The sequence below is a fragment of the Equus przewalskii genome, chromosome X (genome assembly GCF_037783145.1).
Source record: "Equus przewalskii isolate Varuska chromosome X, EquPr2, whole genome shotgun sequence".
Taxonomy (NCBI): Eukaryota; Metazoa; Chordata; class Mammalia; order Perissodactyla; family Equidae; genus Equus; species Equus przewalskii.
In genome coordinates, this window is record NC_091863.1 from 122,395,156 (window position 1) to 122,412,155 (window position 17,000).

The window sequence follows — 17,000 nt, forward strand, 5'->3', positions numbered from 1 at the left end:
CGGGGCTAGCAGTGGGACCAGGGGAGGGAAGCGCTCTGGCGGGAAGGCAGAGGACTTGGTAGTGGGACAGAGAAACACTCGTGTTTCATTTCTACATAAACCCACCCTCTCTCCCCCAAGCTACACACACAGAAGCTCAGTGGTTTACCCTCTAGTGAGCGCTTATGTAAGCCACTTTTCACCCCATCACTGATGCCACCTTCTCCTTTCATTCAGAGCTGTTTCTGGAAGGCCTCCTCTGGACTAGACCTTGCACCATATTCTGGGAATTCTGCAGTGAGTGCCATAGCAAGGCCTGCTCCACTGGTCATTACAGTCACAAGGGGAATGGACAATAACTCAAGGAAGGAAAAATACCTACACAATTACAAATCATGGTCAATATTACGACAAAAAGATGAAAAGTAAGTGTTGAGGTGGGATGCTTACTGTAGACAGGGTGGTTAAAAAAGCCACTTTTAGAAGATGATAGAAGGATTAGAAGGAGCCCCAGTTTTGGAAGGACTGGGAAAAAATGAGCCCAGGCAAGTGAAGGGAGCAATAAGGGTGCAATCTCTGAGACAGGTATTTTCAAGAAATGCAAAGGCCTGTGCACCTTGCCTGGAGTAGAACCAGTGAAAGGGAGACGAGTAGGAGCTGCACTAGGAGGACTAGGCAGATGCCTTGTAGGGCAGGGACAGCGGTCTGATAGCCGCAGCAGTGTTCTGAGCCAAGTAGTGACATGATCAGAGGACATTTTAGAATGATCCCCAGACTGCTGTGTGAAGAATGGGTGCTGAAGAAGCCCAGGCGAGGAGATCGTGATTGGGAGCATAGTGAATTGTCCAGGCTAAATATGGCAGTGGCACAGAGAGAGGCAGTGGCCATGAAGCAATGCAGAAGTGCTGCAGTGAGGGGCGTCTGCTTGGGCCCCAAGATGCACACTATCGCTCCCTTTCGCAAAGGTGGAAAAGCCGCTTTTGATGGACATGTACTTTTTTCCCATTTTGAAATGAGTATTTTGGTACATTTTTTTTATTAAAAAGAAGAGTGAGGCCCTTAAAAATGGGTTAGAACTAATTGGAAGTTCTGCGTGTGTGGAGGTCGGGTAGCCCTACTCAGTGGAGGGCAAGGTTACAGAGTAACAAGGAGGTGAACTGACTTTTTTATGGTGGATTTTCTCATGGCTAGTGTCTGCAAGTCTTTTCTCTTGACCAATTTTTTTTTCTTTTTCCCTCCATGGAGAAATCCCTTTTCATCTTTTGCATGGGAGATATTCACCTGGTTGCCAATGGTCTGGGAGCTGGGTGCGAAATGGAGCTGGATATCTCACTGTTTATCTATCTAGATTTTCACTTCATTCTCTAGTTTGGGGTAAGTGTTTCTCCCCTGAGGCATTCGTCAGTGTTTGCTGCGATACTGCTGTATAACAAGAAGTCCCCAGACCTCAGTAATTTACAACATGTATTTCTCATGCACAGGCCTTTGGGTTGGTTTTGGTGGTTGTACATCAGGTTGTGAGATGGCTTCAGGTCTACTCTGCGTGTCTTCTCATTTGGGACCCAGATGGAAGGAGCAGTGGCTACCTGAGTGAGGCAAGATCCCCTGATATTCTAGGGCAAGCGCAGAAGAGGGCAAGCCAAACCATGCAAGCACGTTAAAGCCCCTGGCTGTACATGGTGTACCTCATGCCCATTCACATTTCATTGGCCAATGCAAGTCACGGACCAAAGCCCAAAGGCAGTGGAGCATGGAAATGTATTCCACCTACAGTGAACCAGGGAGGGAAGGAAGACTTGTGACCAAATAAATCTTCCTACCACATCTGCTGAGGCAGTAGTATTGGATGGAGACCTGAGGGTTGGGGAGGTGTTGGCCATCTGAAGAGGAAGAACACTCCCAGAAGAAGGAATAGCACATCAGAACTTGGTATGTGCTCAGAACTAGGAGGTCTTAGTGCTGGAGAAGAGTGAGTGGGATCAGCATGAGGTGAGTTCAGATGGGCACCTGGGTGGTGAGGCAGGATCTTGAAGGCCATGGGAAGGAGTTGGGATTTATTTCCACGGGCGATAGGAAGCCCTTGCCTGGTGTTTTTTCAGAGAGAGATGTGATAGGCTGGATTTACTTTTTAAAAGATCTCTCTGGCTGCTTTGGAAAAGAAGGATGGAAGAGGAAAGGGAGGCCACAGGAGGACCAGATAGGAGGCAAATGCAGCCAGTAGTTTAGGCTAGAGATAGTGGCAGCTTGGACTTGTGGTGTGGCTGTGGAGATAGAGAGAAGTGGGTGGATTTGGAAGACTACTGGCAGGTGAATGGACAGAATTTGGTGACAGAGTAAATGTGGGTGAATGAAGAAGAGAAAGAAGTATGAGGAATTAGTTCCAGGTGCATAGCTTGGACTACCACAGGGATATGGTACCATTTAGAGAGAGAGGGAAAGGGAGACGGAGAGGGCTGTCAAGATCATAGGGCCTGGAGGAAGGGTCATTTCCAAACTGAGGAGTCTTACTGGAACATAGTTCTCTCGGGACAAAACTACCCTAAAGGCCCTTCCATGAGCAATAAAAGGGAGCCAAGTGGTGAGTCTGGCAGAGCAAGCCCTCAGCTTGAGGGGAGCTGCCAGGCTGTCCACGAGGAAGACTCTGCACATGGAGTTGGTGCCGAGGGCATGTCAGAAAGCCACCCTGTCCGAAGGCTTCTGTGCCTGTGCCTCGGGCTCCATAAACAGGAGCTGAGTGAAATGCTCTTAGGTAAGGCAGGAGACCTGACTCCTGACTGCCACGGGCAACTCAATGACTCAGTCCTCGATGACATCCGTCATGCCGCAGAGGAGAGGCCTGAGGTGATACTGGTGCTCAGTTGGCAATGGCAAATAAAGAGAAGAAAGAATCCAAGATGACCATTAGCAATCCCCCGCATGGCTGGCTCTACCCTCACTCAGGTTCCTGTCTATTTGTTTGTGAGCTGCCTTTGGAGAATTTGCTGCACTTTCTCAGACTCTCATTTGCCCTGAAGGTGAACTTGCCTCGGGCCAGTCAGTATCGAACTCCAGAGAGCATAAGATTCACTTGGGGAATGTACTAAAAACCCCTGAAGTGTACACTTATTCTTCCTCTTCAGTGTGGATCTTACAGTATGAACACACACACACACACACACACACACACACACACACACGAAGGAGAAGGGCTATTTGTTTTTCATTTTTGTTTCTCCTTCGTTAGGTATACTAGAAACAGCCAGTACAGGTTTGGGACTGAATTGGATGGAGTGTGACACTGTAGTAGATGCTTGTTACATATTTGTTAGGTTAAATTAAATTTGAAGCAATGCCAGCAATGGAGATGCACAGTTGTGGAGCATGCATGGGGAGGCGGAGTTGGAGTGTTTACTTTTTTGGAAGAGATTCCAGTGTAGTGAAGGAAATAATGTTTAATGTTTAAATTTGGACACACTGAAAATGAGATGCCCCTGGAGTTTTCAGTAGTTCTAGAAATTTGGATTTAGAGCTTGGGAGAGTGGTAGAAGCTAGAGGTAGAGATTTGGAAGACATTGTTAAAGTTGAAGCCAGGATGAGATTATTCAGGGAGAATGTAGAGTGAAGTGAACACAGGGAAGAGAAGGGAAACTTTGGAACTGTAACACTTCAGGGTCAGGAGGGGAAGAGGACCTGAAGAGGAGAGATAAACAGCAGGTAGAGGGGAGGAGACAGCCATCCTCCTTCATGGCTTGAGGAGGAGAGTGAACATTCATCCAGGAGCTACAGTGTGCAAGGAAAGAGGGGTACTGACCTGGAATCAGTCAATAATGACTACAGCAAGGAAGGGTAGAGGCTAGCAGAGTCTGATGACTGGATATTAAAAGTTTTGGTTGTTTTAGGGAGGAAGGGAGGAGAATGATCTACACGTGACAATGAGTATCAGATCCAAGAGGACGTTTGTCTCGCATGCTTGTACAAGTGTACAAGGTACGTATTTTAACTCTTAATCCTCATGAACCTAGATCCTAGTATCATTCTCATTATTCAAGTGGGGTAAGGAGGCCAGAGAGTGAAAACTATAAATGGATGAGCTCGGACAGAAGCCCAGGCAGTCTGGTGCCAGAACCTAGACTCTTAACCACCATGCATATTGCCCCTTGAGAGAAGAAAGGGAAGCCATCCTGAACTAAAAAATTGTTTCCATTGTCTATTAACCATACAAATGATGTCACCTGTAGATATTCAAAGCTATAATGAACATAGAAATCAGTAGCCCCATGAGACCAGATGCCCAACATTACAGACTATGGGGATTGGTCAGGATATGACAGGCTATGCTGCAAAACTGACAGCCTCCAGTCCCAGTGGCTTATTATCACAAAACGTTACTTTTTTGCTCATTCTGCATACTCATCACAGGTCAGCAGGTGCCTTGGCTCCTTGGAGTATTCAAGGACCCACTCTAATGGAGACTCCACCACTTTGTAGCTTCATCCTCTGGAACACATGATCTCCTCATACTCAAAGAACAAAGTACACTAGCTCTTAAATACTTTGGTTTAGAAACGTACACATCATTCCAATATATAGCCCACAGGCCGGCACTAGTCACATGGCTCTTCCTGACTGCATGAGGTCAGAACAGAGTGGGGAGGGACTGGGAAACGTAGAGGAGTAAAGAGGATGTCTGATGAGCACTACTGTGTGAACCACAGGGACCTTTTACTAGAGGGGCTTGGATGACTTGTTTCACATATAGGTTAAAAAGTCCTTTGGGGCTTGTTTTGTTGGGAAGTTTTATGGCTATTTTTGTTCTTTTTGTCGGTCATAGCTTATTTGAGACTTAAGTATCCCCACTGTTTCTCTAGTTTACTCTTAGCATTTCATTCATTCATTCGCTCATTTACTCAAGTATTTATTGAACACCTACTATGGGGCAAAAACCTCTGCCCTCATAGTGATGCTATCACAATGGGAGCCAGCAATTGACACAATAAACATGTGAGGCCTGGAAAGTAGTGAAAGAAACATAAAGCAGGGAAGGGATATGGAGTGCCAGGCCTGGGGACTACAGTTTTCCATAGGCAGTCAGGGAAAGCCTCGGTATGAAAGTGCCAGTTAGCAATGACCTGAAGGAGTTAAGAGAACAAGCCATGAACCTTTCTGAGGGAAGAAAGTGTTTTATAAGATTTAAAGATTCTTTTGACGATGGGCCACTCAGATAAATGAAAGGCAGAACTCTTTGTTACTTACAGCTCCAAACGAGAGAAGGCTGTCAGGCAGACCACACAGGGGGCTGTAGCTAGGGGCAGGGTAACAGCAAGCTGGAGCTTTAGGGGGCAACTACATATGGCAAGCAGGAGTTAGCTAGGTTTTATGAGATCCCTGTGGATTGACTAATTTGAGTAATTTCCTGGGTTCCAGGGAATAGGAGCTTGTCTCTAGTTGTCTAGTACCTAGTTCCAGGGAATAGGGCCTGTCTCTAGTTGTCTAGTACCTGGCCCCAGGGTCATTAGGGCAGGTGCACAGTGGCCCGGACCGTGAGAGCTGATAAGGGAAGTAGTTGGAGTGCAGACTTAATCAGCTGCTTGAAGTAGCCAAGGCTTCAAAATGGAATCAAGACAGCATTTTGGGGGGAAAGAACTCCAACTGTATTACAGAAGGATCCAGACAAAGACCCTGAAGAAAGAGGACCTCTGATATCTTACAGAAAAAGCAACGAGGCCAGTGGGATTGAAGTAGAGGGAGTGCACGTGAGAGTGGGAGGAGGTGAGTTCAAGAGCTTCCCCGGGGCCATGATGTAGGGAGCCTTCTACAGTATTGTAAAGGCCTGGACTTTGACTCAGACCCAGAGGGGAAGCCCCTGGAGTGTTTTGAGCAGATGAGTGACACAATCTGCCATAATGCTTTAAGATAATCCCTTGGGCTGTTGTGAGGAGGGTGTGTTGAAGAGTAAAACAGAACCAGGGCAACCAGTTTGGATGCTCTTGCAATAATCCAGGAGAGAGGTGATGCTGACTTGGACTAGGGTGGTGGTCATGGAGGGGGTGAGAGGTGGTCAGATTCTGGAGATATGCTGAAGATAGTGCTGATGGGATTTGCTGATAGATCAGATGATGAGGTATGAGATAAAGAGTCAAGGATGACTTTCAGGTTTTTGGTCTGAGCAACTGGAAAGATAGAATTGGCATAACTGAGATGGGGAAGATGTGGGAGGAACAGGTTGGAGGGACAAAATAGATTTTGATCATGTTCAGTTTAAGGTGTCTATCAGGCATTCAAGTAGAAGTGCCAAGCCTGCAGTTGGATATGAGTCTGTTGCTCCGGTGGAATGGACATATAAAGTTGGGAGAAGTCAGTGTATGTATTTGTGTATGTAAATCCGTGACACAGGGCATAACCACCCCGAGAGTGAGATGAAGTATAGGTAGGTCTAAGGACTGTGCTTTGGGGATATTAGGAAAAACCAGCAAAGGGGACTGAAGGAGCTGTCAGGGAGTGGGAGGAAAACCAAGAGTGAGTGATATTCTGGTGGCCAAGGAAGAGAAAATGAGCTACATACCACATTTGACATTATAGGTGTACCATTCCTTTCTTCCTTTGCTCATATCTTTGTCATAGCATGGCTCATAAGAATGTCCCCAGTGCAGCCAAACTGATTCCCTAGGTGCACACCCCTCTTTTTCGCTTGATGTTCATAGCTATAGAGTCAGAATTCTCCAGTGTAGAGTAGACTCTCCCATCCCTCATGTGGCTGATTTCCTTCTAGACTTGTTGTCTGTGGAATCACAACCATTTTCTCAGAACATTTTCTTTCAAAGATTTATTATATCCTGGGTATTGTGGGATAACTGGTGTGAATCTAATACAGCTTCTGCCCTCCTGGATAATATACTGTAAGGTAGGCAGTGATGAATCTCATAAGAGAGTTACAAAGGGGTTTGAGACTTTAATAGAGGCAAAGATCACTTTCAATTGGAGGGAGTAGGAGTGGGATCCAGGAAGGTTTATGGCAGAGGAAGATAGGATGGCTTGACTATAAAAAGTCACAAACTTTGCCCTCTTTTCCCACTATTACTAATTCAGAGTTAAATTGGCTACTTTTTTCTGATATTTCCATCACTTTCACATCCCCAAGTTCTCACTTCTATTGCCATAATCTTTTAATGAGTCTCCCTGAGCAAATCTCAGTTGATATTAAATCTTGTTCATGTAAACAATTTCAGTTTAATTGTCTTTGTCCCCTTTACTTTATGTATTATGCATCGGTGGCTGAAGACTTAAGATGGGTCTTGAACTGTTACTCCTGTGTTGAACTGGACAGTATTGCCAAGTCACGTATTTTGTCCGCCATAGTATTTGGTTTTACCAGTGTGTTTTTTTCTCCTTGAGTCCTATTGAAATTAAATTCTTTAACAGTTTGATGAATCTTCTGTAAAACATGTTTTCAATGTCATTCCTAGATAAACTTTTTGTCTTTTGCCAAGAGATATCCATTCCAGTATAATCAAGCATGTTCCAAAATTTTTATCAGCAAAGTCAAAGCATCTTTCTGCTTCCTGTGTACTCCCTTTTCAAAGATAATATCAACTAGACTAAGAGGTGAGGGGCCGGCCCCGTGGCCGAGTGGTTAAGTTCGCGCACTCCACTGCAGGTGGTCCAGTGTTTCGTTGGTTCGAATCCTGGGTGCGGACATGGCACTGCTCAGCAAACCACGCTGAGGCGGCGTCCCACATACCACAACTGTAGGGGCCCACAACGAAGAATATACCACTATGTACTGGGGGGCTTTGGGGAGAAAAAGGAAAAAATAAAATCTTTAAAAAAAAAAAGAATAAGAGGTGAAAATACTACCTGTACCCCTGAGCTTTTAGTTTCCTACCCGACAATATGTAAGATTGATTGGGATAGGGATAGACTGGAGGGAAGGAAACCTGTCAAAAGGCCATTAGATGATCCAAGTAAATAGAGATAACAATGCAGAAGGGACACTGCTGTGCCTGGTCATATCTCCCGGTCTCCCCAGGCTGAGCTCTGGGATCATCTCATGTTGTTCCCCACTATCTTCAGCCCTTCTTTACAGCCTTTCCCATGGCTTTCTTTCCTAGCCAGGTTCTCTCTTTTAGTCTGTTTGGGCTACTATAACAAAATACCAGGATCTCTCTGTTAGTCTGTTTGGGCTGCTATAACAAAATACCATAGACTTAGTGGCTTATAAATAACAGAAATTTATTTCTCACAGTTCTACAGGCTGGAAGTCCAAGATCAGGGTGCCAGCTTGGTTGAATTCTGGTAAAGGCCATCTTCTGAATTGCAGACTGCTAACTTCTGGCTATTTTTCTGAATTGCAGACTGCTAACTTCTGGCTATTTCCTTACGTGGCAGAAGGAGTGAGCTAGCTCTTTGGGGATTCTTTTATAAAGGCACTAATCCTACTCATGAGGGCTCCACCCTCATGACCTAATCACCTCCCAAAAGCCCTAGCTCCTAATACCATAACTTTGGGGATTAGGTTTCTACATATGAATTTGGGAGGGGGGGGGGATACAAACGTTCAGACCATAGAATTCTCCTTGTCGTTCATTTCTCATGCACCACTTGTGTTACCTGCTTATCTGCCTGCCTGTCTACCCTCTCTATTCTAATTTCCTCTTGAAATTACAGAGCTGACTCTGAGAATTGTTCATACTACGTATGCATTAGAGGCACTGTTTTCCATCACATGGCCCTGGCCCAATCCCCACTTTTGTATTTTCTTTCAGATTGGGGAATGAGACCTGAGACTAAGGAATCGATTCCCCAGCAAGACATTTCTGAAGAAGACTCATTCCAGGGAGCAATGAGAGAAAGACTGTCAGGGAACAGTCCCTGGGACCCTATGTTGTGTGAGACTTGCGCATGTGAGGGCCACTTAGAGAGACATTCAGGACAAGTAGCAATATCGCACAAGAGAAACTTCAGGGAGGGTGCTGCCTATGAATGCAGTGCTTTTGAGGGAAGCTTCAGTCTGCAGTCAATCCTTGTTTCGCAACAGGGAATTCCTACAGGAGAGAGTCTCCGTACCTGTGACACACAAGTAGGGAACCTGATGCCAAATTTAGATCTGATTACTCAGCAGGGCTTCTGTGAGAAAAAGAAATCTTGGCAATGTAGTGAACGTGGGAAGTCCTTCCATGACCATTACACCTTCATTGGGCATCAGAGAATTCACACCAGAAAAAAAACTCTTTATATGTAAAGAATGTGGGAAAGCCTTCAGCCAGAGCTCACACCTTGCAAAACATCTGAGAACACACACTGGAGAGAAACCCTATAAATGTAAGGAATGTGAGAAAGCCTTCAGCCAGAGTACATCCCCTATGCATCATCAGAAAATTCATACTAGAGAAAAGTCCTATGAATATTATAATTCCTTCACTGAATCCTCAGCCTTTATTCAGCACCAGAGCATTCACACTGGAAAGAAAGCCTATGAATAAATGGAAATACTCAGTAGAGCCATTGGATGTGGGGATTGCTGCAGATTAACCTTTTTAACATCCCTTCCCACCCTGAGATGTGGTTGTAGGAAATGTTAGGGTCCTTCTCTTTGCCTATGATTATGTTGGGTACTGTGTGGGTAAGACACCTTTGGAAATCTCTCTCTCTCCTCTGTAAATTAGAGTGAGTTGAGGGTTGATTTCTTGTTGGGGCTTTGAAATCAAAGATGGGTTTGAATGTAAATGTCGAGTATTAAATTACTGTTTGAACCTTTATATAAAATACGGTTGGGATTTTTCAGAGCATGATGGTCTTGTATGTTATTATGTGTTTGTACTTCTGGGTCCCTAGAAAAGTCTCACAATGACTGCCACTTGAGGATTGACAATATAGGCTGGGACAAATGGAGTGATGCTCACAGTGGGTAGAGTTGTCCAACGTGAAAAAGGTCAGTAAGGAACACTGAGAACTCTGAGAACTCTGGAAAGAGAAAGAGGAAGAGAGAGCTATGGGTTTGGAAGGTTATTTTGGGTCGTCCAGTCTAGGACTTTTCAAATGTTTTGAAGCTAGATGCTGTTTACATATATATGTTTTAGTACATGGGAACTTGGTCACATAGTAAAGCTTCAAATCAGTCAATATTAGGGTGGCAAATTAGGGGTTGGGAGTTGTAATACAGCTTATTGCTCTTGCCTTTCTTCCTTATCTAAGTAATGGTCAAATAGCTGTACCAACTTTTTCTTGTATTCCAGATTTCTTCTTATCAAGTTGAATACATACAAGTCAACTTCCACATGTATTCTTTTTTGAAAATTACCTTTTAAATAAATTCTTCTGTGAATCTCACAAGTCAGGTCCCTGTTTTACTTGATGTCCAAGGCAGTCAGTCTTGTCTATATCCCAATGTTAACTGAACACTTCGTCAACCGTGGTTCTACTTTTCATTCTGAGTTTGTGCTTCACCTTGGCCTCCTGCTAGATTTCAGTTGTCAAAATCCAAGAGCTATACCTGAAGGACTTTACCAAAGAAGCATACATGTTGAGCTGCGAGTTGGAGCTGAGAGAAAATGGGACTGGTGCCAGTATTTAAGAACTTGCAAAGTTACTTTAATGTTGAGAGTGCCTAAAGAGTACTGAACAGCAGAAAGGAAAACAAGAGTTTCCTCCGTCTTCGGACTCGTCAGCCTTTGTAAGGGGTGACATAGTGCCCCTCAACAACCCTTGTGCTAGAAGGTTACCTGCAGAGCTTTAATAAAAATGCAGATTCCTGGACCCACTCCAGAGCTATCAAATCAGAATCTCCAGGGGCTGGGCTCAGTCATAGATGTGTAGTTTGAAAAAGCTCTCAGGGCAATTCTGCTGCACAGCCAGCACTGAGAAAGCCGTGTCATAGGATACTGTGGCAATTTCCCATGCAGCCTTAAAAATCCTTGATGTAGGAAATAATGTGTACAATGTTCTCTCTTCTGCTTCTGAAGGAATTTCCCCCATAAATTTTCCTTCTGTTCTTTTGTATTCTAGTTCTTATCTTATTTCCATGAAGATGGATAAGAAAGGGGGAAAACACAAATTAACATTTCTATGCCTCTTAGACTGTCAGCCCCATGTTTCCGTACTTTCATTTAGAGGAAAGTATTTTCTGTATTTTCTACTTTTCCCTACGTGCAGTAGATGTGGTAAATGTCCAAACAACATCTTTTCTCTTGCCTTCCTCAGAGAACTGCAATTTTGTCCAAGTATCCACCCTTTTCCACAAGGCCAGTGGGTTTCAGGGGAGTGTGGGATCATTTCCAGCTCTAGAAGGTAGGTCCCCATTCTTATGATGTGAGACATTGAGGGGTGGTTAGTGGGGGGAAAGTTCCTGTTCCTCCTTCATCAGTTGGACATTGTCATGTCTATGTGTTACAAAGGACCCCAACAATCATCTTGTCACCATGAAGGAAGCAGTTCAAGGACAAAGGTTGTTCATTGAGGGTTGCATAACAGTAGGATGGAAGGAAGCTGGCCACTGATGGCCTTGAGGGGACACTGTGTTAACAATCCCAGAGCTCCTGCCTCGGGACCTCTGGAGACTTGAGATAACAGAGCTTCCATATTGCTGAAACCACCTGAAAGTGGGCTTTCTGTTACTTGCAGCTGAAAGTCAAAGCATACAAATCTCTCTTACAATCCCTTTCCCCCATCTGATCTTCAACTGACACTATGACTTTTGAAGTTCAACCTGAGATTACCTGATCAGCTCAATAGAGTTTATGGAAGTGCCCCAGCAACCAAGATTTTGCTTCAAATTCCCATGGGAGGAGCTGACCATTGCAAGAAGGCCTCCTTGGACTCTGGGGTCAGATAAGGAGGGGAACACCTATCTCCTGGACTTGCTGTGACCACCCTGAAAACATCAGCCACCAGCTTCCAAATCCATTTTATGCCCTAACTTGGCAGAGGAGCCTCAGGACCCAATAGATATGTAGATTTTTGGGGGATTGAAATGGGTACTCTGTGCTCCTAATATGAATCCCAGAACCTGTGGCTCTCCTTCCTTCATGGGACTCCTGAGGAAAGGGCTGATGATTGACCTACCAAGTCTGCTGTCCCCAGAGCGTTCAACCACTTACTCCAAGCTTGTAGAACCTCCCACCTGCCCCTGCCAGCACATGAATTCTGGGATTAATCCCGTGTCTAGTCTGAGAAAGGACAGGGAGCCTGGTCAGCCTGGTGTTGCTCATTCCACTTCCAGGAATAACAATAATACCAGCTACTCTTTTATTAAGCATGTCTGTGTGTCGGGCACTGTACCAAACATAGGAATTTTTTCTCATTTATTTCTCCCCATACCTCCGTCTCAGGGGGTACCATTATTTCCATTTTATAGATGAGGAAACCAGGGTTCAGAGGGGCATCATAAGTTGCCAAGGTCACATGGCTAATAAGTGACAGAATTTGGATTCAAGCCCAAGTTGGACAGAACCCAGTCTCTGGATTCTTGCCTTGTTTCTGGAGACCTGGTCCCCACCCTATTCTGGCAAGCTCCAGTGACAGACCCTGGCTCAGTGCCCTGTGAGTCTGGCTCCTCTGTGCTGAGCCTAGCATCTCCTCCCAGTCCTTGCTGGCACTGGAAATCCATCATCAACACTCAAGCCTCCAGACCACAGTTTGTTCCTGTCAGCCAGATTATCTAGTTACCAGTTGTATGAGTATCTTATCACTGCTATAACAAATTACCACAAACTGAGTGGCTTAGACAATACAAATTTATTGTCTAACAGCTCTGGAGGTTGAGTCCAAAATGGGTCTCACTGGGCTAAAATCAAGGTGTTGACTGGGCTGTTTTCTTTCTGGGGGCTCTAGTGGAGAATCCATTCCCTTCCCTTTTCTTTTTTCTTTTCTTTTTTTTTTTTTTTTTTGAGGAAGATTAGCCCTGAGCTAACTACTGCCAATCCTCCTCTTTTCGCTGAGGAAGACTGGCCCTGAGCTAACATCCATGCCCATCTTCCTCTACTTTATATGTGGGACGCCTACCACAGCATGGCGTGCCAAGCAGTGCCCTGTCCGCATCCGGGATCTGGACCCACGAACCCCAGGCCGCCGAGAAGCGGAACCTGTGAACTTAACTGCTGCGCCGCTGGGCTGGCCCCTCCCTTGCCTTTTCTAGCTTCTAGAGTCCACCTATATATTTCTTGGTTTGTGGCCCCTTCCTCAATCTTCAAGTCATCAGCATAGCATATTCTAATCTCTCTCTGATTCTGCTTCCATTATAACAGCTCCTACTCTGACTCTGACCTCTGCCTCCCTCTTATAAGGACCCTTGTGATTACATTGGGCCCACCTGGATAATCCAGGCTCTCATCTCAAGATCCTTAACTTAATTATGTCTGCAAAATCCCTTTTACCATGTAAGGTAACATATTCACAGTTTCCAGGGATTAAGACGTGGACATCTTGGAGGGGAGAGCATTATTGTGTCTACCACATCACTGAGACTTGCCAGTACCTATCCACTATTTAGGCCACCACTCGCATATGGTGCTGACCCCCCCCCCCTTTCTCCCTCCCTCTATGATGCAGCCTCTGACCTGGTAGATAGGTCTTTTTAAGTCAGTGCTCTGACACTGCAGGTTAGAATGGGCAGCCTGAGCAGCTCACCCTCTTGTCCCCCTGCCCCCCCTCCCAACACACACAAAGGGGAAGAAAAAACACGTTCTCAATAAACAGGTAACAGCATTTCTACGACTTATACCAAATGATCTCTCACCCCTCCCACTGCCATAGTGCAGAACTTGGCCGGTTCCTGAGGTGCAGCAAGGTGGTGGTGGGGTATCCTTGGCTTCCATGTTCTCAGGACTTCGTGGGGGTGGCAGATAGGTTTGTTTTTTCCTATCTGAAGATGGCAGAGGAAGTAAGCATCTAAAGCAGATACCAGGAAAATTGTCCTATGAAATACCGTGCCCTGGACTTGGCAGGGCCTGTGTGTGGCAGAAAAGATATCACATATTTGCTCCCTGCTCTCAGAGCTCTTGAAGAGTAGGGGTGGAGAGGGCAGGGAACCTCATTTCTATCTTGGCACTCTTCCATTTCCCCTCTGACGTGTTGTAACTTCATTTTGAAGTTGATTGTGCCTAATTAGAAACAAATGGTTTCCATAGCCTCTTTCCTTCAAAAACCACTTATTCCCTCAGTTGCTCAATGCCCATGCCCAGCCCTGTGAGAGGCGTGACCTCTCCTTAGGAAGTCCTGCACTCTTCTGGACTTCCGAAAAGTTCAACTCCAAAGCCTGGTTTAAAGGATTGTCTTTTGGTCCCAGACACTGAGGACCTTCTAGGTCAGAGAGACACACCTGGAGGCTTGTGGGGACTGGCAGCAAAATCCAGGTCCTTAACCTCCTTCTCTTCAAGTAGATTTGGGCAGTTATAAAAAGCTTCTGTTCACAGGGCCTGGACCCGGAGCACAAGCTTTGATGCTTTGCGATATCCCTTTCCAACATCAAGGTTCAGCAACTTGCCAGCGGTCATGTGGCTGGCCTTAGAAAAGCTAAGACTAGAACCTGGATGCAGGCCTCCCAAGATGTGGTTTCGTCCATCATACCTGGCTGAGACGCAATCCCTGGACAGGCTCCCAGGACCTCTAGAATAGTAGAGATAGCAGAGCCTGGGAAATGGAAACCTCATAGCCCAATGATTCTGTTCACATACCGGTCAGATTCTGTGTGGGGGGCAACTAAATGAAGCTGCTTAAATGTGTAGATAAAACATGCTGTGTGCATCTTGCTCTTCCTTCTCACTTCCTGCTGGATGCCCTCTTTTCTCCAAACAGCCACACCATTTGTCTCTTTCCCTTCCCATCACCAGTAAAACAGAGGCCTTTGCCTTTCTGGTTTTGGCAGAAAAAGACCTCTGGCTGGATTTCTTTTAAATAAGCTTTCTGCCCCTTGCTCTCTCTGTTCTCTCTCTGGGAGTCTTGTAATGGTATCCCATAATTCCCATGGGCTATCTTCACTCTTTCTCATTCTTTTTAATGTTTTCTCCTCTGACTGGATAATTTCTAATGACCTCTCTTCAAACTTACAGATTCTTTGTTCTGCTTGATGAAGTCTGCTGTTTGTGGTCTCTGTTGAACTTTTTAATTTAATTTTTTTATTTTTTGTTTTTCTCTATTGCATTGTTTCATCTTGTTTCTTGTATTCTTGAGCTCCAGAATTTGTTTGGTTCTATTTTATTATTTTTATCTCTCTGTTGAACCTCTCATTTTATTCATATATTGTTTTCCTAATTTCGATGAGTTGTCCATCTGTGTTCTCTTCTAGATTTCTGAGCTTCTTTAAAACAATTGTTTTGAATTTTTTTATCAGAAATTCTTAGATCTTCATTTCTTGGGTCTCAGTAAAATTATTGTGTTCCTTCAGTGGTGTCATGTTTCCTTGATTTTCCATGTTCTTTGAAGTCTTGTGTTTCTGTCTTCACATTTGAAGAAGCAGTCACCTCCTCCAGTCTTTACTGACTGGCTTTGGGAGAGCAATATCCTTACGGGACAGTCTGGCTAGGGATTCTGAGACTTTCTCAGACCTTTTCTATAGATGTACCTGCTACACACTTCTTGTTCCCTTTTGAGAGGGAATTCTTAAGATCGTATCCCTACTCTCAATCCTGCAAAGCCAGGAAGGACGCTAAGAGCCTCCTGTTTGTTTTCCCTCGGAGGCTGCCCTGAAATATTCAAGTTTGTGAGGTTTCCTCCAATCCCACAGAGTGAGACAAGCTTTCCGCATGTGTTCACTATCCGTCTGCAAAAGTTCTCACTTGCTGTTCATGGGAGTGCACTCCAGGAGCTGGCCGCTGGGGGGTGGGAGTGGGTGAGGTACACGGGGCATTGGGGGTACCCGTGGACCACTTGGGGAGATCTGGAGATGAAGTGTCCGCAACGTCTCATGGTCAGGCTTCCTGATGGATTCCATGAAGTGATCAGTAGAATGAGCCATGAAGCAGTTCGTAGTGTCCCTTTGATGAGTTCCAAGCCCTGATTGCTGTTCTCCCAGCCTCTCTCCAACCTCTCAGCCATGCAGGTCCCCTCACTATTCTGTGTGGGATGTGAAAGAAGTGGGCATCTTGGCTGGCATTCCACACAGCTGTGGAAGCTGGGTGCTCACTGACACGCTCTCACTTACTCCTGTGGGAGAAATTGAGGGCTGAGGGAAACTCTTGGCACTGAGCTGTGCCACCTTGGGGGAGGAGTGACACAGGTAAAGTGAAACTGTGTTTCTTACCCTCTTCATTGTGGTTATTCTCATGTATTTTTTTGCTCCAACGGTGGCCAGGAACTTCTCTTGAAACTTGACTCTTGAACTCTAACAAAGATACTCTCATCTGTGGGTGATTGCCAAAATCAAAGTTCTGTGTAGGGGCAGGGATTATGGTAGAAAACTCCTATTCTGCCATTTCCTGGCATCAAATGGTCATTCTAGTTATTCATAGTTATCCTACAACAACAATTTACCTAGGCAACATTAATCATCTATAATATTAATCTCCTATTCAAACAAGAAATAAAAACTTAGAGTTGAGAAAAGCATGATTTTCAGCCTTAGTCTTTATTTACTCTAATTATATCTAGTAATTTCTATTTAGCTAGTTATCTAGAAATACATAATTGTGTAAAACTAGCTCATTAATTAAAAAAGAAAAAAATACATTTGAGACAAATATTTTTCCAATTCCTGGCTTCTACTTGTTATTCAAGTTATCTCTAGGGAACTACTTGCCTAGGTATCACAACTTATCTATAGAACTAATCCATTATTCCAAAAATAAATAAAAATTTAGTGTTGAAAAGCGATTTCTGGAATCCTGCTTTCGACTAGTCACTCTAGTTATCTTTAGTCATTTCTAGTTAATTAAGTTTCTATGTTCCACTAAGTATATATGATACTAACACATAAAATAAGAAATAAGTATTTATGCTTTAGGAAAATCTAATATTTCAGCTTTTAGAATTCATCAGTTATTCTAATTTTCTGTAGTTTTGTCTAGATAATATTTAGCTAGATCTCAAAGATACTTAGAGAATTAACTCAAGAT

The 17,000-nt window shown here is 44.5% G+C and overlaps 1 long non-coding RNA gene across 1 annotated transcript; it reads left to right on the forward strand.

Annotated features, from left to right (window-relative positions):
• Positions 1–1,797: 1,797 nt before the first annotated feature.
• LOC139080915 (uncharacterized) lies at positions 1,798–10,283 on the forward strand. Its single transcript, XR_011535777.1, has 3 exons — positions 1,798–1,968; positions 3,858–3,945; positions 8,721–10,283. It is a non-coding gene; the product is annotated as an uncharacterized lncRNA (long non-coding RNA).
• Positions 10,284–17,000: the final 6,717 nt, after the last annotated feature.